The 23,674-nt window shown below is 49.1% G+C and overlaps 1 protein-coding gene across 4 annotated transcripts in view; it reads left to right on the forward strand.

The window, feature by feature from the left end:
• Window positions 1-919: 919 nt before the first annotated feature.
• Ppp1r16b (protein phosphatase 1 regulatory subunit 16B) overlaps window positions 920-23,674 on the forward strand; it is a 101,799-nt gene continuing 79,044 nt past the window's right edge. For 2 of the 4 annotated variants that reach the window (XM_005329839.5, XM_021729497.3), the window contains exon 1: window positions 920-1,076. The gene's annotated coding sequence lies outside the window, so the exon portion shown is untranslated. Of the gene's footprint in view, window positions 1,184-2,271; window positions 2,294-23,674 lie in introns of those variants that run through there. The other 2 variants (XM_040276169.2, XM_078051778.1) reach the window with 2 other exon arrangements.

A 23,674-nucleotide genomic window follows, 5' to 3' on the forward strand; every position in this document is an offset into this window, starting at 1 on the left:
CTGCCACCCCCCTCAGCTGGTTGGCCCAAGGGTGCCTGAGGCTCTAATCTGGGTGCGGAGGAAAGTTCAGGAAACAAAGCCCTTTGTTGAAAAGAGAACTCTATTGTTCTAAGGCCACTGTTCAGGGAGTGTGGATTCCAGAGAATGTTTTGGGTTGGGTTTTTTTCCCCCTGTGTTTATTAACTTTCTCTCTTCTTCCTTGGGGGAGGAGGGTTGGTTTTCAAAAGCAACTTAAAGATAGTTAAATTCATTGTGTAAAGAAAGGCACAGGGTGCAGGGCCTTCTGCCCCAGAAGAGGCTTGGTTCGAAGAGAGAAAGAAGCCACCCGTTATGTTTTGCATATTTATTTTATTGCGTTTGTATTTTTAGCATGAAATCTCAGGGAAGCAGCCCAGGTCTAGATCCTGCACATCTTCAAACCGGCAGACGTCAGCGAGGTACAACCACTTCCTTCCTCCTTCACTTACCTCCCCTTTTTCCAGAAAGAGGATATGATGCTAGCCCACACCGCAGGTCACAGCCCACGTGCTCCCACTTGTCTTGCTCTGCTCCGCTGGGAGACCTGTCCCCACAGACCTGTTCCTAGGGCAAGACCTGGTCGCGTCCCTGGACGTCCTGTGAAGCCTTCAGACAGGCTACGCGAGGGTCCTCCAGGTAGGACAGTTGACTTCCGAGCACTGGTACTATCCTATGTGACCTCGGGCAGGTTACTACTCCTTCTGGAGCTTCATGATACCATCTGTCAAATGGGAGCAAGAATGCCATTCCTGACTTCCTCCTTTCCATGGGGGGAGCGGGTGGGAGGAAGAGTCCATCTCATCTCCTTTCAATTTCCTCTTGTTCATAAAGAGGCCCCCACGCCAGGAGCACTGACACCCTTTACAAGCAGGCTGGTGTTGAGTCGGTCCACCCCACGCCAGAGACTCAGGCCCCGCCTCGGGGGAGGAGCCGAAAGGCGGCGCGGAGGCTCGCCGCGGAGCAGAGCTGGCTCTGTCGCCGCACCAGCAGCTGTGGCTTGGGGACCTACTGACTGAGCCAGGGCCGGGAGCCGCCCGGGGCAGGGCTCAAGAGAACGGGTGAGTTCCCCGGCTGCGCCGCCTCCTCCCTGCGCTCTGCGGCTTGACAGGGCGAAGGGGAGGTGGTCTCAGCTTCTGATAACCTGGTGGAGGACGAGGGACTTAAGGTAATTTGGTGGGGGGCACTGGAAAAGCAGGTACCTAGAGCTCAGGACTGGGGATGGAGTGGGGCGTTCTCCCGCGTCTGGAGCCTCCATGTCTAGGCTGGGGTGAGGAGTGCACTGGCAGGTTGTTGGCTGGGGTTGTAGTGGCGCGATCTTGGGGCTGGTGGGGAGTGGTCTTCGGTGGGTTCTGACTGATGGGCCGCTGACTGCGGGGGTAGCAATGCCCAGCGGGAGCCACAGAGCACTAAACACCACCGGCGCCCAGTCTCTGGACTGGGCATGGGGGCGCCGCCCCCTCGCGTGGTGGCGCCTGGTCCCCGTAGGTAGCGGCAGGGCGCAGAGAGCGCTCCTGCCCGGGCGGGAAAGGTCCCCAGGGCTGGTGCCACGGCGAGCAGACCTGCCCCGCCGCGGGATCCCCGGTGTCGGCCGGCCAGGGCAGACACCCGCGTTTTAGTTCCCCGGGAGGCGTGCGCCGGGCCTCTCCCCAGGGCCGCCGTGCGCTGGCCACCGGGTCCCTGGCGCCGGGAGCGCTATTTGCCTTGCCGCCGAGTCCCGCGCGTCGGCTCCGGCAGGGAGTAGCGCCCCGGAGCGCCTAGGGCAGAAGCCGTACGATCCTCTCAATGGAGAGGTCGCGCAGAGGGGTCTCCTCCAAGGTCACTTGGAGAGCCCAAGTCGCCCCGGGTGGGGGGCCAGGAGGGGGCGGCGCTCGCTATCCGCCTGCTTTCCGATTACAGACTCCCTTCCTCTGCTTTCTCCTCCCGGGCCGGGCCTGCGGCTTCCCTGGAAATGCTGTTGATGCGGCTCCCAGTCCCGGGCGGATAATTGAGCCTAGGCGAGCTGTGAATCTGGCCCTCCTGGAGCCTGCGGTGCGCCGCCGCCACGCGCCAGGCCCAGGACCCGGCGCTGCCTGAAATCTCGAGAGCGGAGGGAGAGAGATGCGGCTGCATAAGCGCTTCTCAGAACCGAAAGCCGAGCTGCTTGCGCGCCCATGTGATTAGATTCCACATAATGGGCCCCTGTTCTGGCTGTCAGAAGCGCCCACCAGTTCCCCGCGGCTCCGAGCACCAGGTGCCGCTTCTGAATCGCCCTCTGTGGAGGACCCGGAGCCCCGAGGTACCAGGCGCCCTTTCCCGCCGGGATCTCTGGAAGAGGCCTGCAGTTAGCCGCCTCGGTCCGCGGGGGTACTTCCCTGTGCGCCCTGCCATTTCCTGCGGCTGGTGGAGAAAACCTTCCATCTGAAAGGTCTCGTTTCAGGCTGCTAACAAAGCTTCTCAGCTCAGCCAGCGACTAACTGTCTGCCCGCGGGCAGGGAAGGCACTTGGCCTCCTGAGCCCCAGAGGTCTCTATGAAATGGGGCTACCTAGGCCGTGGGGATGATGAGTGCCGGGCCTGCGAAGTGCTTGGTGCAGTGGAGCATGGGAGGTGAGCCCTCCTAGCAAACGCTGGCGCCTTCAATACTGGCTAGAGCTGGGCGTGTCTCTTAGGCAGGTGCAGGAGTGGAGCCCTAGTGGGTGGTTCTGCAGGGGCTGGGGGAGTTTCTGCATCTCTCTCCCTAGTTTTGTCACAAAGAGCCAGCTTGCAGGAGGCGGTGGGGGCCGGTGAATCCTTCCAGAGTGCTGCCTGCTCACAGGGCCTTTCCCACACAATCCCCCATCCCCTTCTCTCCCACCTGTCACCCAAATCCCATGTTCTCTGCCCCAGTCCCTAGGCTATTTCAGACAAGGTGTTGTCCAGGCCACTGTGGACCTTCAAGAAGGTACCTGCTTGTCAATTGGGTCTGACCAACAGTGTCTCCCTAGCTCATCCCAGTCTCTTCCTTTAGGAAGACCACTCAGTCTTTCCTTGGCCTCTTTTGGTATCCTCCTGCTGTGACATTCACTTGTAGCTCTGTTGTTCTGGTGAGGCCCGGATTCCTGTCGCTCTCTGGGCTGTCCCTGGCCTGGAAGTACACGGTGGGCAAGGCTGATGCCTGGGGCCTGTTCAGACTTTGTTCTCTCTGCTAATTGAGCCAGAGTGGAGGTTAAATTCTAATCTGGCTGTTAACTCTTTTTGGAAGCCTGAGGGGGACGCTGAGGCAGAGATGCATTTTTTCCCTTAAGGCTAGAACTTTCTGCTGAGCTCATTTGGCCTCTTTGAAAAGTCTGACCTAGGTTTTTCTCAAAACCAGCTCCATATCCAGAGTGAAATTTCTCTAACAGAGGCCGAGCCAGCCTGGTTTAGCAGATTGTCAAGGCACATGCATTGATTCCATGCTGTGCTTAGACTCTCAGGACTCCTGCCTCTGTCCACCTCTTCTAACATAGCCACCCCACTCCCTGTCCCCAGAACCCTATAGCATTCAGTAGACAGGGGGTCCCAACTGGCATCCTCCCAGTCAAGACTGGTACAAACTTCTCTGTCCCATCACATCTTAGAGATTGGCCTCCACAAAAGGCATTCTGTCTTTTACAGAAAGCCATAAGTATGAAGAGCAAGGAAGCCAGACAGGTCTAGGTGACATTACACTCTAAACCCAAAAGCTCTGGGACCCTTTGTAAAGGTCTTATTCTCTTGAGCCCTAGTTTTCTCATCCAGAAAAATGGGACTCATATTAATGCCTACTTTATAAGGCTGTGAGGATCATGTGAGATCTTACACATATAAAGTGCTTAGTAAATCACCTGGTGCAGGAGGAATGCAGGAAATGATCATTGTCACCATCACCACCATTTCCTCTCCTGCACTGAGCTCTCAAAGGCCCTGCTTCCTCCTGTTCAGGGAGTTTGATTATGTCTCCTCTGCCTCTAGCTATCTGGACAGGGAAAACCTAGAGCCTGACTCCTGGGTTGAGGGTGGGGCTCTCTCCTGGGAATTTGAGTCCAGCATGAGTCTGTCCCCACAGAGTCTGAACATCCACTTAAGCCTTTCTCAGCTGGCCATCATTTTCCAGGGGCTCATTGATTCCTTCAACAGATGTTCAGTCCATTCCGGGCCTTGTGCTTAGCAAGGGGTTTCAAGATGACCAAGGCAGCTCTCAGGCTGTCATCTGGGGGAGAGGCAGGCCTGGAGACAGACAGTAAGGACCCTGTGAAAGCAAAGCTTCAAAAGCAAGAGGCAGGAGTTAAGAGCATGGGAGAACAGGTGGGCTGAAGCTGACCAGGTGTGCACCTTCAAGCTGCCATTTCATCCCTGAGTGATGACGGACAGATTTCTTACCTGTCTTGTGGATAAGCTACCTTTTGAAGGTGGTGATACAAGGAGAAAAGAGACCATGTGGGTAACAACTTAGCTCAGGACCTTCTAGACATGAATAAGTACTCGCAGATGTTAGTTGCTATTATTATTAGTCTATTATTACCAATAACAGGTGGACAAAATTTGCTGTAGGAGCATATTTGAGCCCTTCAGTGACAGTTTTCCAGGTGGTGGGTACCGGAGGGGTGGCAGCTCTTGCAGGGAGAGCGGCTGTGCATGTAAAACAGCACATGAGCTTGAGAGCACTTGGTGTCTTTGGAGAGCTGTGGGCGGGAGTCACAGCTGGAGCCCAGCCAGCACCAAGTGTGAGGGAGCAGGGGTTAGGAGGCCTGGCCTAGGGGGAGGCAGAGGCCATCCTGCCAAGGGCCTTGAATGGTTAAACACTCGCTGACCCGAAGCAGGCACACGGTGGCCTTGTCAGGTGGCAGGTCTCTGAGGAGGGCTGTCTTGATTGTAGCATCGGAGAAAGTTCAGGATTGACTTTTGCACGGGACGAAGGACTGGCCTGAGCTTGTTTGCCAGTGCAGTCGCTGTTCCTCCCTGGGTTCCACTTAGGAAGCACAGAGGTCCCCTTCCTCTTCCTGAGATGCTTCCCCGACCTCTGCACCTGTTTCTTTCTTCCTGGGACTCAATGTCTCACATGGAGGAGTGGGTATGGGTGGAGGAAGTGTCCTGACCCGACTCCCTTATTGATCACAAAATTGCACCAGATGCCTTTCTGGTCATGTTCATGGCCTTGCATTGCCACTGAGTTCTTGTATCAATTTATTGGAGTGATGCACCTGTCCTTTTCATGGAGGGGAAAACTGAGGCACATTGCTAAATGCATGCCACTCGTATAGAAATCACATGTGGGGAGTCTCCACAGTTGCCCTGTGCTGCCCCACACCTCCTCTTTCATGCTCTTGGTAAATATCTAAAGCTGACTGCAGAAAGTCTGGCTTGTCTCATGCTGTACCCTCAGATGCTGGTCAGTAGGCACTCTGGAGATGGGTCACAGTGAGGTGTGCTCTGAGTACCTGCCATGATTTTGGGGAGATTGCTATGTGCAGGTACTTGTGGGGGGAGGTGTTCTTGAGTATGTTGGAATCTAGAATGTCATTCCTCAGCCCACTGGTGCTCCACAAATGTGCCCTGATGCAGGCAGTTTGCAGCCTGATTGATGTGGCAGGTGGTGGCCAAGCCCCACAGTGGCCCCAGGGAGGAATGAGTCTTTTAGGATGGTTGCTCAGAACATCACATGACCTCAGACCCTGCCCTTTACAGAAGGCATCTAAACAAAGGCTCAAGTTTCCTTTACATGGAGACAAAGTTTAGGTCTAGGGTTCCAGCTTTAGGGCCTCGGGCGATTTTTTCACTTCCTGAGCCTTGGAAAAGGCTCTTCTTCATCTGGAAATTTAGGCCATATTTACTATAGATATTACACACATGCACAATTCAGAGTTGTCCTAAGGATTGTAAGATGCATGTAAAATGTCTGGCTTTCAAGTTGTAGGTAACATTGGTACAATGTCCATCAAATTTTCCTCCGTGGTACTTAGTTATGATTATAGGGTTACGTTCTATGGTGGTCAGTATTCTTATAGTCTCCTGGTTCTCAGTTGGAGAAAATTTGCCCCACCACAGCACCTTTACCAACATCTAGAAGTGTTTTGGGTTGTCACAACCCAGGAGGGAGGGCACAGGGGGACAGGAGCTGCTGACCAAAGATCTCTCTAGCACATATAGACCAGGAATGCTGCTAAATATGCTAGAGTACACAGCACAGCCTCCCACAGGGGGGAGAGAGAGAGAGAGAGAGAGAGAGAGAGAGAGAGAGAGAGAGAGAGAGAGAGAGAGAGAGAGAGAGAGAGAGATCGGAGCCCAAATGTTAATAGTGCCAAGGTTGAGAAAGCTCCACTGGACTGTAAGTCCCATAAGGTCAGAGGCTGTCTAATTCATTCAGCCCTGTGTCCCCAGTTGCCTAGTGTGATGCCCAGCGCCCAGGAGACAACCAATATGCATTAAAGGAATGAAGACTTGGAAGGCCTATGTGCCCTGGAGCCCCAGGGGTTTGGCTTACGGGACATTCTGAATGGGCAGAAGAGATTTAGGTGAACCTGAATGACAAACAGCCAGTTGGAATGCAGGCCAAAGAGATTCAGACCAAGCACTGTCTTCCCTCCCCAGCAGGTGTGTGGGGCCTTTTGATCCGCATCCTTGCTGCAGTCATCTCTGCATTTGCTTATGCAGATGCAGGGCCCACCTTAGCCTGAACAAGTAGGCTGCTGGGGCTGGGGGATGTAGGTGCTGACAAGAAACGCCCTGTCCGCTGGGCCCTTGGGATTTGTCAGGCCGGGTGCAGCTGTGATAGCTTCCTGTTTTTTCCCTTCTGGTGGATTGAAGGAAGCCCACTGAATGGCTATTTTTCCACTGCCGTTTACAGCGGTGTGATAGGCCTTGGACTGATGAGGTCAAGCTGTGGCGTGAAATCTGCCTGATGTCTTGTCGCCTGGCCAACAGGAAGAAGGTGCTAGTTTTCTTCTGCTGTTTGATGTCTTCGGATGGCTTTGGGTAGGGAAGCAGGGGTTGAGACTGTGTTTAAAGGCAGGGAGTGTTTTACGCCCAGAATTATAGAGGCCAGCGTTGTCTCTCTCTTTTTCTAAATAATTTATTGGGAAGACTTATTTTAATATGGACTTTGAAATAAATAACTCATTAAAGCAATGGTTCCCTCTGAGCCTCCGGCTGGTTGCTGAGCATGAATCTGGCTATTGAAAAGAATACGCTGTTTTTTTCAGGTCTCTGTAGGAGTTTGAAGGACAAGATTGGCCCCCATTAGATGTGCACATGGGTTAGAATTTATGCAGATGAGGGGAAGGGGTCAGGATGTATGCCTGGGGTGTATGCCTCAAACCCTGAGGTTCCTCTGAGAATGCAGAGTGTGACTCAGTGGGGCTGGGGACAGAACTTCTGTGTTTCTAGTAGGTTCTCAGGGTGCCATCCCTCTGGTCTGTGAACTGCACTTTGAGTAGCAGCAAGCTGGAGAACTCTAAGCCTACAGGTGAGGGTCCCTGGTGTGACCCACTCAAGCACAAAAGCAAATTCAGCCTGTGTGCCTGTTTGCACAGCCATCTGCTCTGCTGGCTGGCTTGCAGAGTCGCAGATGTTTACTGCACCTCTTTGCTGTGTGCCCAGACCTAGGACCAGACGGGATGCTTGGCCTCAGGGAGCAGCTGAAACAGCCAGCACTTGTGTGATGAGCTCTAGTGCTTCCGAAAACATGTGTCCAGGAACACACTGTTCCTAGGTCAACTGGTCACCTGGGGCTTTTGTTAAAAATACAGATCCCTGGGCCCTAGCCCAGCATACCTGCGTCAGAATCAGCCAATGTGGGGGAATCTGTTTGTTTAAAAAGGTGTGCCAGGTGACTCTGATTCACATGGTGGAGGAGAAGGTGGGAGGAAGAACTGGCACCAAGCACTGGTTAATTGCTCAGCAGGACAGGGCTAGGGTTGAAGAGCTAGGTACTGCCCAAGGGTACTGGGCTAAGGGAGAAGCTAAAACCAAGCCTGTGCTCCACTGGCCAAGCTCTGCTCCCTGCAGGATTGCCTCTGCCTGGAGGGAAGGGTGAACTTTTCTTAATATTAGTAATAATCATTAACATTTGGTACTTATTATGAGCACTGTCTATTTAACTCTTTTAATTCTCCTGGCAAATCAGGTGGCATTATTCCCACCCTAATTACTATTGCACAGGAAAGTGAGGCATAGAAAGGTTCAAGGACATCCCCAAGGTCATACAGTTAGGACTTGAATCAAGCACCTCTGGCTTCAAGGCCCTTGCCCTTAATTATTTCACTTTCTGGCTTTTCTTTGCACAGAAATGCTGCCCTTTTTTCTGTGGGGTTGTCCCTTCTCTCAGGGAGTGCCTTTTTTTTTTTTTTTTTTTGGTACCAGGGATTAAACCCAGTGCTTAACCACTGAGTCACATCTGCAGACTGTTTTTACTTCTTATTTGAAAGAGGGCCTTACTGAAGTGCTCAGGGCCTTGCTAAATTGCTGAGGCTGGCCTTGAACTTGCCATCTTCCTGCCTCAGCCTCCTGAGCCGCTGGGATTTCAGGTGTGCGCCACCATGCCTGGCTGGCAGTGCTTTTTTTGTAGTCCTTTCTTCAGATGGGAGAGGGAGGCTAGAAGTGACCCTGACTGGCTTTGGAGTCAGACCTGGGTTCAATTACTGTCTCCACCACTTACTGCAATCTTGAGAAGTCACTTGCTTAGCTTCAGTTGCTGAACTCCGGTTTCCCCAGGTGTAAAACAGGATGGACAGTAGTACAATGATATGGATACAATGAAGCAGGTCGTCTTTGCTTGTGGTGAAAGAGGTACTTGCCATGTATCAACTGTTACTATTGCATTGTTATCTTTAAAGTCAGCTTCTGGGAGTAATAGCTGGCCATAGAGCAGAAGGGACAAGTGAGCAGAGCCCTGTGTCAGTACATTCCCAGGGGCGGGGTCAGCTGAGTTGTTCACCAGGTTACTTATAGCCATCCCTTACCTGGGCATCCCCAGTGTCCGTGCCAGGCTGGGGAGTTCTCAGAATTTCTTGGTTCAGTGTCTTCATCAGAACTGGTTTTATTTGCTGTCATCCAGTTGCAAGTAAAAGGTACACATTCTGACATTCTCTTCAGGGTTGTTGGCCCTTGTTGGTGACTTTCCATGTCTCGAGGGTCCCGTTAGAACTCTTGCTGTCCTCAGCTCACCTGTAGGCAGGAACATTACCTATAGCCTTATTAGGAAATATGGAAGACTCTCCCCAAAATGTCATTTGTTTGTTTCCTTTGACATATGAAATCAAGCTTTTGTTTTCTTATTGCCATGTTTTATGCTTTTTAATTATAAAAAGAAAACAAGCACATCATAAAAAATTCACACAGTACAGAAAAGTGGAAAATGGAAAGTAAAATTTCCCTGTCTTCCCCAGCCACTCAAACCCTTCCCCAGACAAAATCCCTCAATGTTTTCTGTATCTTTCCATAAATTTCAGATGCATGTACAAACTCATATCCATTTGCATATTTATCCCTTTCTCGTTTTAATGCATCTGTGCCACACTCTTCTGAGGCTTCTTTTTTCAACTAATGTATCTGAGCACCTGTCAACACATATGCATAGGCCTGCGTCTTTTTTTTTTTTTTTTTTGGTACTGGGGATTGAAGCCAGGGCACACTACCACTGAGCCACACCCCTAGCTCCTTTTCACTTTTTATTTTGAGATAGTATGGGGCACAGTGATGTGGATCAAGGTTTTTGATTGCCTTGTGGTTGTGGTGCGCTTGTGCTGGGAACCCCCTGTGCTAAAGTAGAGGTTAAGATTGCCCAGTTGCTATGGTGATGCCCTGCCTGAGGAAAGTCTGTGCAAAGGCTCAGCGCTATCAGTCTTGACCTTGAAACTCAGACACTAACTCCCAGGGATAGGGGATTCTGAGCATAACAAGATAACTGTGATGTCTGTCAGTGCTGTGACCTTCAAGCCTGCCTGCTTTGCAGAAACTTTTCCACAAATCACCTTTTGATGATAAAACCTATTTAATAAAGATGCCAAACAGCTCTGAGTCACTGTTCTCAACCAGAGATCAGTTTTTCCCACCTAATCCCAGCTTTCTCTCTTGATGTTTGGGTGTCTTTCTTAATCCCCCATTGCCCCTCCCTGCTGTCTGAATTAATGGCTGTTCAGAGGACAGCAAGATAGGGTCTCACTAAGTTGCCTCAACTGGGCTAGACTTTGAGATCCTCCTGCCTCAGCTTCCTGAGTCAGTGGAATTACAGGGGTGTACCACTGCTTCCAGCAGACCTGGAAAGGCTGGGTGGTATTCCAGTGATTTAAAAAAATAAAATAAAATACCATCGTTTACTTTCTTGTCCCTTGCTGAGGTTGAAATAGTTCCTAGTTCTTTCCTAATGCAGATGTATAAGGTTATAAAATCCTCATTTGTACAGTGTGTATCTTCCTACAATGGTATGATTTTATCCATAAGGAAAATTTATTACAGTTGAAACTGGGCAGATATTGCCAAATTGTCCTCCCAAGAGACCAAACCAATTTCTGTTTCCTCAGTGTGGCTGCCTATTTCCCATTCTTCTCCAACACTGAGAATTTTTTTTTTTTTTTGTGGTACTGGGGATGGAATTCAAGGCACATTGCTATTGACATTGAGCCACATTTCCAGCCCTTTTTATTTTTTATTTTTAGACAGGGTCTTGCTAAGTTGCCTGGGCTGACCTGGAACTTGAGATCCTCCTGCCTCAGCCTCCTGAGTTACTGAAATTACAGGAGTGTACCACCATGCTTGGCTCCAACACTGAGCTTTAAGGAAGCTTAATTTTTGCCAGCCTGGTAGGTACAGGTTGAGTATCCTGTATCTGAAAGGCTTGGAAGCATTTTTTTTTCTCCTTCAGATTTTGGTGTATTTTCATATATGTTCTTAGTGAAATATCTTGGGGGATGGGACCCAAATTCCAACACAAAATTCAATTATGTTTCACATATACCTTAGGTACATAGGTTCTTTGACACATTGTTTTTAGTGTGCCTGCATATTGGCTGTGCCCTGTCACCTGAGGGTGTGTAGAATTTTCCACTTACGGTGTCAGGTTGGTGCTCCCAAAGTTTCAGATGTTGGAGTATTTTTGAATTTAAAATATTTGGATTAGGGATGCTCAACCTGCATAGAAGAGAACATTTCTGAGTCAGATTCTACTTTTTTCAGATTTTATGATGTGCCTATATAAAGATTGTTAAATATTCAAGATCACATTTTATCTGGTCTTGTGCTTTGTATTGGAGATAAAAATTAAATTAAACCAGTCTTGGTCCTCACGTTGATCCCATCTCCTGGAGTCGGCAGAAACGTGGATGAATAAAACAAGAGCACAGCAGCATGGTTGGCCTTGTGCAGGAAGAAGGCATAATCCAGTGGTCTGATAAACCCCCTTTTAATGAGCATTGCAACGATTCCATAAAATACAGCATGCACCATGTCCTGGAATGCATTGGGTCGGGGGCACTTAAAATTCTCAGAAGAAAACAACTTGATTAGAGACAGAAAAGTGGCACCACTCCCCGGTGGGAAGAGGCGAGGCGAGAAGTTAGGGAGTCTGAGTAATTTTAAATAGCCTCTTTGGTAGTTTCCCTGTTTATTGAGGTGGTTTGTTGGAGAGAGCCTGTGCAGACACCCAGCCCAGTTTGTAGTGGGTGTGGTTGCTGATCACTTACACCTGGGCAGAGCTAGCCCAGGACAGGGAGCAAGAGATCAGGGGCTGGCTTTAAAAATCCACAGCTTTGGGGCTGGGATTGTGGCTCAGTGCGAGATGCTGGGTTCGATCCTCAGCACCACATAAAAAGAAGTAAAATAAAGATACTGTGTCCAACTACAACTGAAAAAATATGAACAAAAAAATCCACAGCCTTGGGGCCCATGGAGGTTGCACGTGGATGACATAAACATGCTGCTTACCCTGGGGGTTACAAGGAGATGTGCCTGTCGTAGAGCAGATGCACTGGATGGGTGTTGCATGAATAAGCAAGCCTAAGATCTGTCTGCGCCTTGTAAAATAGGTCCATTTAGAAAAGGATCTGATAGCTGATCTAACCACTTAGTTGGGACCTACCTGTCCCATACATCTCTTCATTCACTTGGGACATCTTAAGAGCAACACAAGGCAAGGAGCCATTGAGAATATCAACTGAGACAGGGCTATGGAATGAGCCCAACCATTACTTTCATAACAAATCCCAGAGGCAGGGATACACGGAACCAGTTGTGGAGATGCAGAGGGAAGAGAGGGTGAGCCAGGGTATCCCTACTCTATCTGCCTGTGGAAGGGAAGTTAGTGGTCTACCTTCTTTCCTCCATCATCCAGATCTGTTCTGTCTGGTTTGATGCTACTGCACTTGTTCCAAGCTGAAGGGCCACTTCCTGGACTTGGGATTGTGGGATGATCTTAGTGAATTCTTAGTCTCGCACCCTCCCGTCCACTCTCTCCCATTTATTGGATACCTCCTCTGTGCTGGATGGCTCTGCGAAGGTAATGAAGAGTGAATAGCAAGTATCCCTTGTCTTCCAAGAGCAGCCAGTCAAATGGAGGAGGCAGTCTAAAGCCAACACTTACTCAACTGAGCATTAAGTGTCCCTGTAGAGATGTGGCCAAATGCCTTGGAACTAGAGAGAGGATCTAGAGAGGGCAAATAAAGAGTTCAGAGGAAATATAGAGTAGTGAGAGCTGGACACGGTGGTACACGCCTGTAGTCCCACTGACTCAGAAGGCTGAGGCAGGAGGATTGCAAGTTCAAAGCCAGCCTGGGCAACTTAGCAGGGCCCTGTCTCAAAATAAAAAAAAAATAATTGGGAGTGTAGCTCAGAGGTAGAGTGTTCCTGAGTTCAATTCCCAGCACCCCCAAAATAAATAAAGTGAAATAAAGAGCAATGAGACAACATTGTCTGGATGAGGCAGGGTGAGTCAAGTGCCTGGAACGTACTTAGGATGGATATTGTCAGGGCAGCACTGGAGTCAGCTCTCGGGGAGCATGGAGCCTTTTCCAGGTGGAGAGAAAGCACGGTGTTGCCACCCCACGGAACCACACGTGTGGGGACGGAGGTGAGTGTGGTGTAGAGAACCGCATGGGCTCTGTGTAGATGGACCTGGGGTCCAACCCCAGACCTGCCGCTTCCTGGCTGGGACTTTGGGTGTGTTAATCTGAGCCTTCCTTTCCTATGTGTCAAGTGGGGATAATGGTGATGGTTTTTAGGACTTGTTGTGGGGATGGCCGTAGGGTTCCTGGTACATTGTAGAGTCTCAGCAGATGCTGGTACCATTGCGCAGGTGGGAGCCATCAGGCCTGTTCAGCGTTGCTGGAAAATCGGGTACTTAAGGGTTGGAGGTGGGGGCAGGGAGGCTAGGATGGCCAGGCAGAAAGAGGAAATGTCCAGGCCAGAGGCTGGGCGGTCTGGACTTTAGGCTGAGGGCTTGAGCTTGACTCTAACAGGTAGTGGGAGCCATCACATCTCCCCAAAAGGGAAATACAGAATCAGACTCAGCCTAGGAAGGCAAACTCTGCCAGCCGTGTGGATGATGGGCTGAGACAGAGCAAGCAAACGACTTTGGAAACTGGGGCATCCGCATTCTTGTGTTGGCAACTCACAGTTCCCATTAGCAAATAAAGGCTCTGTGAAGTCCTGCAGCCAAGAACTGACTGGAGAGGCAGTTTGGGTGGTGGCTAAGGAGCAGGGACTTCAGGGTCAAAGCCAATCTGGACTTGAACCCTACCCCTGTCCGAGGGTCCCACCCTGTTGCTCTCTGGCTGTGTGCCTTGGGCAGTGACTTAACCCCACTGAGCTTCCTTTTAAAATGGGAGTCAACAGCACCTGTCATGTAGACTTGTTGGGAAGGTTAAATGGGATAGTGTAGCACTTTGCTTACTCTTGGAATGCAGTAAATGTTCAATAAAAGTTAATAATTATAATGGTGAAATATATCACCTATTTTTCCATGGAAGGCCTGTTATAGTTGTCTCCTGGTGTTTTCCAGAAAACATCCTGATTTAGGTTTTCTGGAGAAGCAGCAGCATTTTCTGCTCCAAGAAATAGTGAGGAGGGTTGCCAAGTTCTGACACAGTGGTTCTTGGATGCACATCAGACCCACCTGGGGGAGCTGCTAGAAACGTCGATTCCTGGCTGCACTCCAGACCAATTAAACCAAAATCTGTCGAGGTGGGACCCTCAGACATAGTATACTTTTAAAAAATTGCAATGATTTACTGTGGAAGAACATATACACAAAGGCACACAAATCCCAAGTAAATGAATTTTTTCACAAACAGGGCATGTTCAAGAGACATCCAGCAATCCAGTGGCAGCACTGTGTCCCTTGTCAGTCATTTCCACCTTGAAACTACCGAATACTGTCCTTAAAAAAAAAAAAATGATGGGGCTGGGGATGTGGCTCAAGTGGTAGCGCGCTCGCCTGGCATGCGTGCGGCCCGGGTTCGATCCTCAGCACCACATACCAACAAAGATATTGTGTCCGCCGAGAACTAAAAAATAAATATTAAAAATTCTCTCTCTCTTTTAAAAAAAAAAAAGATGATTCTGGTAGCTATGTAGTAGTCTTGCTCTGTGGTCTTCTTGTGTATGCCCAGAATTTCCAGTTGATTCCATGCATAGTCATGTTTGAAACCCTTCTACCTAATATGTGTTTGAAAAGTGTTGGTGGAACTGGAGAATGGGATGTTACACTGTCTGTAGCCAAAGGTTTTTTTTTTAAAATTTTTAATTCTAATTTGTTATATATGATAGAAGAATGCATTACATTTCATGTTACACATATAGAACACAATTTTTAATGTCTCTGGTTGTACACAAAGCAGAGTCACACCATTTGTGTCTTCATACATGTACTTAGGATAAGGATGTCCATCTCATTCCACTGTCTTTCCTACTCCCATGCCCCCTACCTTCCCCTCCCACCCCTCTGCCCTATCTAGAATTCACCTAATCCTCCCATGCTCCCCACCCCCAACCCAATTATGAATCAGCCTCCTTATATCAGAGAAAACAATTGGTCTTTTGGGATTGGCTCACTTCACTTAGCATCATATTCTCCAACTCCATCCATTTACCTGCTAATGCCATGATTTTATTCTCTTTTAATGCCGAGTAATATTCCATTGTGTATATACACCACATTTTCTTTATCCATTCATCTACTGAAGGTGTAGCCAGAGTTTTTGACCTGGCTGATCAGTCAGTGGAAGGTGTTTTGCTGTGAAGGACAGATGTTCAGGTGTATGGAACCTGGCAGGCTGCCCCTCATTCCCGAAGGCTTCACGTGGGCCCAATGACTGAGGGATGGAGCTTGAAGCATCACAAAGCTCTGGAAAGAGGACATGTGGGACTTCAATTGTGTGTGTGTGTGTGTGTGTGTGTGTGAGAGAGAGAGAGAGAGAGAGAGATATTAAAAACCTGACAGAGACGGGAAGACATGAGAAATGACCATATAGATGTTGTCAGAGGAGATCTGGTCTTTGGAACCAGAGTTTAGAATTTTATGTCATATTTTTGTACCTTGAAGCTTGTTCAGAACATGGCACTTGGAAAAAGCTAAAAAGAGGGATCATTGAAATAAATATTAGGACTATATAACTATCCTGAGTGGGAAGCACAATTCACATGGATGCAGAGCAAGGTGTCAGAGAGGATTTAGCTGAATTGATTCATTATTTTGGTTTTTTTGTCATTTCTATGTTGTGGCTGAGATTTCCTATCTGTTCACTTATTACAAACATAATTTCTTTTATAGCCTTGAGTGAAGCTGTGATAGCTGCTTTGGAATCCTTATCTGTGGATTCTAAGGTCTGGTTCATCTTGAGATAAGTCTTCATTGATGGCCTTTTCTCTTGAGTTTGGGTCACATTTCCTATTTTTAAAAATCTGTCTAGTAATTTTAGATTATGTCCTGAAAGCTGAGGATGAGTGAGACTTGAAGAGATTCTGGGTTCTCAGAACATAGTGATTTTTTTTTTTTTTTAAATCTAGCTGTTAACTTGAACCAAGTCAAACTCCAAATTCAGTCTCCCTTGGGTGGGACAACATCTGAAATCTTTGTCCAGGTCATTTGACCGTAGTTGAACTGCTTGGAGTCTGCCCTGCACATTTACCATTGAGGGAGATTTGGGCACAGTGTTCCCTCAACATATGGGGATACTGTTCTGTGACTCTTGTCTTTTCAGGGATATCTCTCTTCACTCTCCAGCTTTCGATTACTTGATTTCTATCCTTTAATTGCTCAAATGGTGAAAGAGAAGTTTTCTATCCAAGCTTAGCCACTACATCCACTGGGGCCTTCCGTCAGGTAAAGAGTCACAAACCTGCAAAAGTTACTTGGTGCCATTTTTTTATTTTCCATGTTGACTTCCTTCCAGTTTGTGCCACTTGTGGTCAAACAAATCTAGTGAATTCCAATGAACTTATTTATTTTTGGCGGAGGAGGGCGTGTCTAGAGTTCATAGTAACCATACACAGGAAGGTTGGCCCAGCATGACTAAAGCAGAACCTCTCTGATCAGGAGGTTTGTTCATTCAGGGATCCTGGGAGCCAGCTTCCTTTACTGCCCAGCATGTGGTAGGTGGCCATAAATACTTATCTCTTGACTAAATGAATGAGGCTTTAAATTTACAATGGAAATGCATGAGCAGAGAAAATTGCCAGAAGAAAACCCCCTAACTAATTATTCATTGGTGACCCGATTGAAACAGAGAGGGTGTTCAGTGATTTGCTGGTGAAGATCAGACCGTTGGGAGAAGTTAGCAGAGCAACCTGAGATTGTAACACGGGGAGATAAATTCAATTCCGATAATAACACCACTTTTGTGGGATGGGGCTTCTGGCTCAGGGAGACTTTATCCTGTTAGAAGGAAAGAAGGGAAGCAGAGGTATGCTTAGCATTCTGTATACCCAAGAGGAGGGAATCAAAGTGAAAGAACTTTGGCTGGAGATCAAAGGGGAGGGACAGAAGTAGTACTGTACCTGCAGTCACCTACAGAGCGCTTCTCCGCGTGGTGACCTGCAAGGTCGCAGATCCAGCATGCATACTTCAAAACCTGCATATTGGATGAAAACTTTATTGACCAAACTGTAGAGCATCTGGAAACTTCCCTATCTAGTCCACTAACAGTTTCATCTCCCAGAGAGGAGAGGAGGGAGGGCAGGAGCAGTTAGGAATCTGGCTTGGGAGCTGGGGGGTGAAGTGAAAGTGCGCAAGTTCTCCGCACTGGCTGGCCGTGGGGGCGGGGCCCACAGGGATTTGGAAGGCGCATTTAATGGAATTTAGAATGAGATACATATATCTCCGGCTCAAGCCTCCAAAAGCAAGGACAGCTCCAACAGTAAGAGAAGTTATGATTTTAATCAGTTTTTCTTACTCTGCATAGATTTTATTTATTTTCCTTCAAGGACTCTTTCTTGCTACCAGTCAGGCTACTGTGGCCCATTTTCCCTGACTTTTTAAAAATTGTGTTTTCAAGCAGGAGAGGTATTACTTATGCTTAGTGGATGGCCTGGGCACTGACGCATCACACAGATCCTGGGCTATTCCTACTGCAAACAGCTGAAACACCTGCCCCTACTTACTAGTGCCTTGGCCTCTCTGAGGCTCAGTCTTCTCCTCTTTGAAATGGGGATAATACATACATTTTTAGAGTTGGTGAAAAGATTCCAGGCAATGTCACATGCACAGCACTAGACAGGTGGAAGGGACATTGTGCCTAAAGCTTTCCTTCTTATCGAACATTCTCTTCTCTCTGGGTTCATTTCATGCACATAGTTTTAAACAATGCTCACTTACAGTTTTATTAGCATACATTTTGCTGTACACTGGTTTCTGCAAGTATTTTTTCTATTGCAAATTGGTCCATCTGGTTTCTTAGCCAAAATGCCTCTTCTCTTTCTGATTGTTAATACTGTGGATTTTCTAAAATCTTGCATTTCTCATGGAAGGTCTTTAAAAAAACCCTTATGGTTCTTTAGAATTTTTCCTAGTTATTTCTTCTCCTTCTGCTGTAGTGTACGAAGGCTTCGGAGTTAGACCTGGGTTTGAACCACACATCTGCACTCACTGTCTGTACTTAATTGGAATCGATTTCTGCTTCGCTGTCTCCCTTCTCGTCTCATTCTTTCTTCCTCCTTCAAATTTAGGACTTTCTCTTTCAAATTGAACTCGATGCTTGCTATTGCCCTTTCCTCTTTGGAATTATCCTCTAAACCTCAGTGAATAATCTCTATGAAAAGTTGAAAAATTCCCACCTCAACTACTTCCTAACTGGCAAAGAATGCCCCTAGCTGATGGAAGGAGAGCCTGGCACCGTGTTGCATGCGTGGAAGTGACTCGGGAGGTTGAGGCAGGAAGATGGCAAGTTCAAAACCAGCCTCAGCAACTTAGTGAGACCCTGTCTTAAAAAGTAAAAGGGCTGGGGATGTGGCTCAGTGGTTAGCATCCCTGGGTTCAATCCCTGGTACCAAAAAAAAAAGGGGGGGGGGATGGTGGTAGTGGAGGTGGTGAGGAGATGGCTTGCTAGGGATATTTGTGAGGTTCCTAGAGTGGAGAGAGATCTGATCAGGGATCAGACCAGAGGCCCCTTCCTCTTTTATGTTGGTTGTGATGTGGAGCCCAAGATGCTTGGAACTGACAAGACAGTGATCTCTGGATCTAGGTGGCGAGGGGTGGGTCAGCTGGTGGCAGCACTCTGTCCCTCTCCCCTTCAAAAGTGGACTTCATTCAATTCCCCCTGGCATGGCATCTCCCTCTACTCCAGGGAGGGTGTGGGAGACCCGGCAGGCAGCTACAGGGGCTGCCATCCTTTCTTGAGCTGGCTCAGCATACAGCTTCCTAGGAGCTGGGTCCAGTCCCTTTTGCAGGATGAGCACCAGCTGTTCATTCACCCCCCCAGTCCCCCAGGCAGGTGAGCCTCAGGTGTTCTTGACTGAGGCCACAGCGATTTTGTGGTGTTGTCTGGATGAAATCCTGGGATTTGAAGGGTCTTGCCACTCTGTCTGATAACATTCCAGATGCTTATGTTGAAGACTAGAGTGTTCCAACCCCTGGGGTGAAGGCCAGTACTGAAAGCCAGGTTGAGGGGAACAGGATGTAGCACGATCACACACCCTGCGTGCTCACCCCTGCTTCCCACGTCTGTAGCCCTGGTAGACATTGTTAACCCTCACGGCATTCTCTGCCGTTACACACGTGGCTTCCTGATTCCTCTCCTCCCAGTGCTCCAAACAGCCACCACCAACTTCAGAGTTGAACAGAGAAGAAAGTTTAGTCAAGACGTCAGCTGAGAGAGCTCGGCAGAGGAGACCGAGGCCACTCCAGGCCTAGCCAACGTGGACAGCCACCCCTGTTTACTCACCTTGTAACCCAGGAGGATGTCCTGTGGTCACAGGTGGCCTCCTTTGGAAAATAACCTCACTCCCCTGGGTCTGGAGAAACCACCCTTGCAACCCGACTCCCATTTCCCTGTGCTTAGCTCTTACATAAGCTTCTTTGGTTTGGTTTAGCACCTTGACTGTGACTGACACGATCACGTGGGATGTTTGTAGGCATCCTCTCGGCCTTGTGTGTGCCCTTAGTCCTTAGCACCTACGTTCTGGGCCCTGCAGCCTTCTCCACACTGGTATTCTTAGCCCACCTCTCTGGGTTGGGTTGGTGGGGGATGCAGCCTGGAGGACTGGTGTGGTCCTGGTGGGTGCTGTGGTTGTCTTTGAAGTTTTCCTGGAAATGAGCCTGAGAAGGCTGCTTCACCTTCACAGGCAGAACCAATCCAAAATGTCAATCAGCGTCTACTTGGTCCCTCCAGGTTGTCTTGACTGTTGGTCACCAAATGCCATCTTGCAGACATGCATGATAGATGCTCACTCCCCATATGATCATCTCTCTCCAGGCCAGAACTGGGGCTCCCTGGTGCAGTCCTGTCTACTACCTGCCCTGGATCTTCTCTCTCAGCAAACTCACGAGTAGCCGGGCCAGGCTCTGTGAACTGTTAGCCTTTGTTAGATGGTTTCTCCCCATGCCCGGCTGCTCCTGCTTCTTCATGCTGCCTGTATGTGACCCTGACTCTTCCTCTGCTCCCAATGTGACCCAGGCAGTTCAGACAGAGGGCCTTATTATCCCATCGCTGCGCTTGGTTCTTTTCCTGAGACAGCTCAGGGGTATTAGTTGCTCGATCTCTCTCTGTTCCCTTTGGACTCTTGACTTTTGAATCCTGCCTCCCCTCTCCTACCATAAACACAAAGTCCTGAAAATAGGCTTCAGTGAGCAGTGACTAGCCAGGGCCAAGCCCGGGCTGCCAGTCAGAGACCTGAATGAATGAAGCACAGCTGGATAAGCAGAGTTAAGGAGCTGGCCCGTGGGGACCTGAGTCCCACACTAGGAGGCCTGTGTAGGGTGATAGAAGGTTTGCCCCAGCAGGAATAGGACAGTCAGTGAGAATAGGGTCGGGGGGACAAGGATAATTTCGAATTCAGATATTGGGAGCACCAAGGGCCCCAGAAGTCTTTTTGCTCATGAGTAAAGCATCATTATGCTGAAAAAATGATTCTGTTATTCAAAGACATGTGTTGTGGGAGGGCGGGGGTGTGTGTCCTTTAGGAGAGAAAGTAGGTCCCAAGTGAGATCAGAGGAGGAGGAGGGCTGGGCTGTTTGTTTTGTTTTCCTTTTCCCCTCGTGCTCAATGGTGCAGGAAACACAAGGAGAAAAGCAGTCCCGGCCTTCCCCCAGACAGCTGCCAAGATTGTGCAGGGAAGAATAGCTGAAGAACCAGGAACAAAATCTTAGCATTTTCTTTTAACGGTGTGAACTTTGAAATGCTTTCTGACTCATGTTTGAAAGTCTCTTCAATTTGAATTCACCTTCCTTCACGTTGTTTTTCTCAAAGCAGTTGGCTCCAGTCCAGAGATGTGTCAGTCAGTGACTCTCCTGGAATTAAGGAGGAACAGGGGGCTGGTGATGGAGTTCAGTGGCGCAGCACTTCCCGGCATGCACAAGGCCCTGGGTTCAATCCCCGTGTGTAGTCCTCTGTGGGCAGGGCTGCTGTGGGAACCTGGCTTTGATCTTTCCATCCTCGCTCAAGGATAGCCCTCTACTGGGGCCTGAAAGGCCAGAAATGGTCATTGCAGAGGGGAGGAGAGGATCTGGTAATGTGCCCCAGCAAGAGGCCACTCATTTTGCTATAGGCCACAGTTCCTCCTGGGGTCCCTATGCCTGCTACCCTGAAAGTGTCATTGTTCTCTGTTAGGGTGACTTGGGGACATAAGTAAAGGAAAAAAACCAATTCAACTGGCTTAAATAATATAGGAGGTTTTGTTGGTTTGGATAGCCAAAGTGCTGAGGCTCCTTAAAGATCCTGTTTCTCAACTGTCACTCCCAAGTGTTGGTGACATCCAAGACTGGCTTCCAGCAGCAACTGGGCTTCATGCTTCCAGGTCACATAGAGTGGGAAGGGAGAGCATCTGATTGGGGCAACTCAGGATGGGTGCCTGCACCTCAGCCAATCACGGTGGCTGGGCTCCGCCCATTGGTAATAATAAGTTCTGGCCAATCAGGGCCTAGTATGGAAGGAAAATGGAAAAATTGCACAGATTCCCACCCAAAGCCGTGCCCTCGTTGTTTCCCCAGACAACATTCTGTATTACCTTTTTTTCATAACTTTTTTTTTTTTTTGTAGTTGTACATGGACAGCATGCCTTTATTTTATTTGTTTCATTTTTATGTGGTGAAAGATCAAACCCAGGGCTTCACACATGCTAGGCAAGTGCTCTGCCACTGAGCTACAGCCCCAGCCCTGCAATAGCTTTTTATTTTGGGGTAATGATGAGGCCCATCCCCTGGCTCTACCTCCCCACCGAGTCCTGGTAGACTTCCTTGCCTTCCCTAACAAGGGCAGCTGGGTGCAGTGGCACAGGCCTATGATCCCAGAGACTTAGGAGGCTGAGGCAGGAGGATGGTATGTTCCAGGTTGGTCTCAGCAACTTAGAGAGACTGTCTCAAAATAAAAAATAAAAAGAACTAGGGATGTGGTTCCGTGGTGAGGCACCCCTGGTTTCCATTCCCAGTGTAGGGTGGGTGGAGGAAGGGCCAGTCATCTGGAGCTGAGCCTCCGTGTCTCTAGGGGTACACTGACTGTTTCTCTCTCTGCGGACAGCAAGGGTCGGTTTTTGCAGGAAGAGGAATCAAGTTCAGCCTTTGTTAGACAACTGGCTACATCAAGGCTTTGGGGGAAGAGGTGCCGACACCTCCATAGCCCGTTCTTACTTCTCCAAGGGTCAAGTGCCTTGGCCTCAAACTTCCTGTTGGCCACAATCAAGCTATTTTGGTTCATTGCCCAGATGCTGGAAAAATTAGATACCCCACCCAATTTCCCCTGTCCTCTGATTTCTCTTCTCATATCTCACACACTTCCTGGATGACCTCGCCTGACCTGGCCTCTGCAGATCCCTCCCAAATTGCCAGTCCAGTCCCTCGGTGGACTTAGGGTTCTCATGTCCATTTCTGCAGGATGGTGTCTGGATATTCCCACAACACACTGGGTTTCAAATGTCTGCATACAGCTGGTTTTCCTCCAAATGTGGCCTTCCTTGGGGATCCTTGTGGAGTGTTTATATTAGTCTCCCAGGTCTGGGCAGCTTGGACTATGTTTTCATTGCCATCTGGGGCCATCTCTGGACGTGGGGACTGATGAGCCCAGGCTTCGCAAGAAGGCCCCTCCACATCCCACTGGAGCCACAGATTCTGTGGCTGCCCCAGCACCCAGGCCAGTGCCCTGTCTCGGGGGCCGCCCAGCTGCTGCAAGCAGTACCAGGCAATTCTTTAATTAGACCAAGCAGGGTTTTCTCAGACAGGGGTGGGAGGAGGTGTGTGGGTCTATTGGGGGAAACTAGGTCACCTGAAAACCAGCAGTCAAGAGGGACCTGTCCTGGAGCCCCAGCTCCAGGGAACCCAGAGGGGCAAGATGGGAGGGGCTGGCGGAGAGAGCAAAGTCAGAGAAAAAATATGCTCTGGCCCCTTTTACTGGCCCTTGGGAGACATTGTCCTCACCTTTCTCCAGGGGGCTGGGCGACTGCCCTTATTTCCTTTGCCTAGAGCAGGGAGGGCCTCCTGTCTGCCTGGGGCCCCTGAGGGAGCACTCTGCTGGGACCAGGCCCCAGGCTGAGTGGCTGCTCATTCTCTGTACCCTTGGAGCATTTCACCTGCTCCCTGGTGTCCCTGTTTTGTCATTCATCAGTCAGACAGAGGCTGTGTCTGTCCTTTACCCTGCCGCATCCTCAGCCCTAGCACACTCCAGGCATGTGGTAGATGCCTGATAAATGTTTGTCAAGTGACTGGTGAGTTTGTGTGAGTGCTTCTCTTATAAGATTGCTGTCATGAGACTCCATGGCGAGGCGGGTTTCCCAAATGTCAGTCACTCATAGTTTTTGCCAACACTTAAATACCATCATTATTTAATTTTTCTTTACTACTAACTTGTTAGGTTTAGACTGAAATAGATTTATTTAAAAAGGAAATTTTACATCACTGCCATAAATAAACAGTGACTGGGCAGACAAATCCACAGACCGACAAGACAATGTGATTTCATTGTATCCTGCAAACTGTGGCTGGCCTGGGGCTAGGAGCCTGAGGCCACCTTTTTCTTTGTTTACTAGGGAGACTGGCGTGGTTGTAAAGAT

The sequence above is a fragment of the Ictidomys tridecemlineatus genome, chromosome 5 (assembly GCF_052094955.1).
Source record: "Ictidomys tridecemlineatus isolate mIctTri1 chromosome 5, mIctTri1.hap1, whole genome shotgun sequence".
NCBI lineage: Eukaryota > Metazoa > Chordata > Mammalia > Rodentia > Sciuridae > Ictidomys > Ictidomys tridecemlineatus.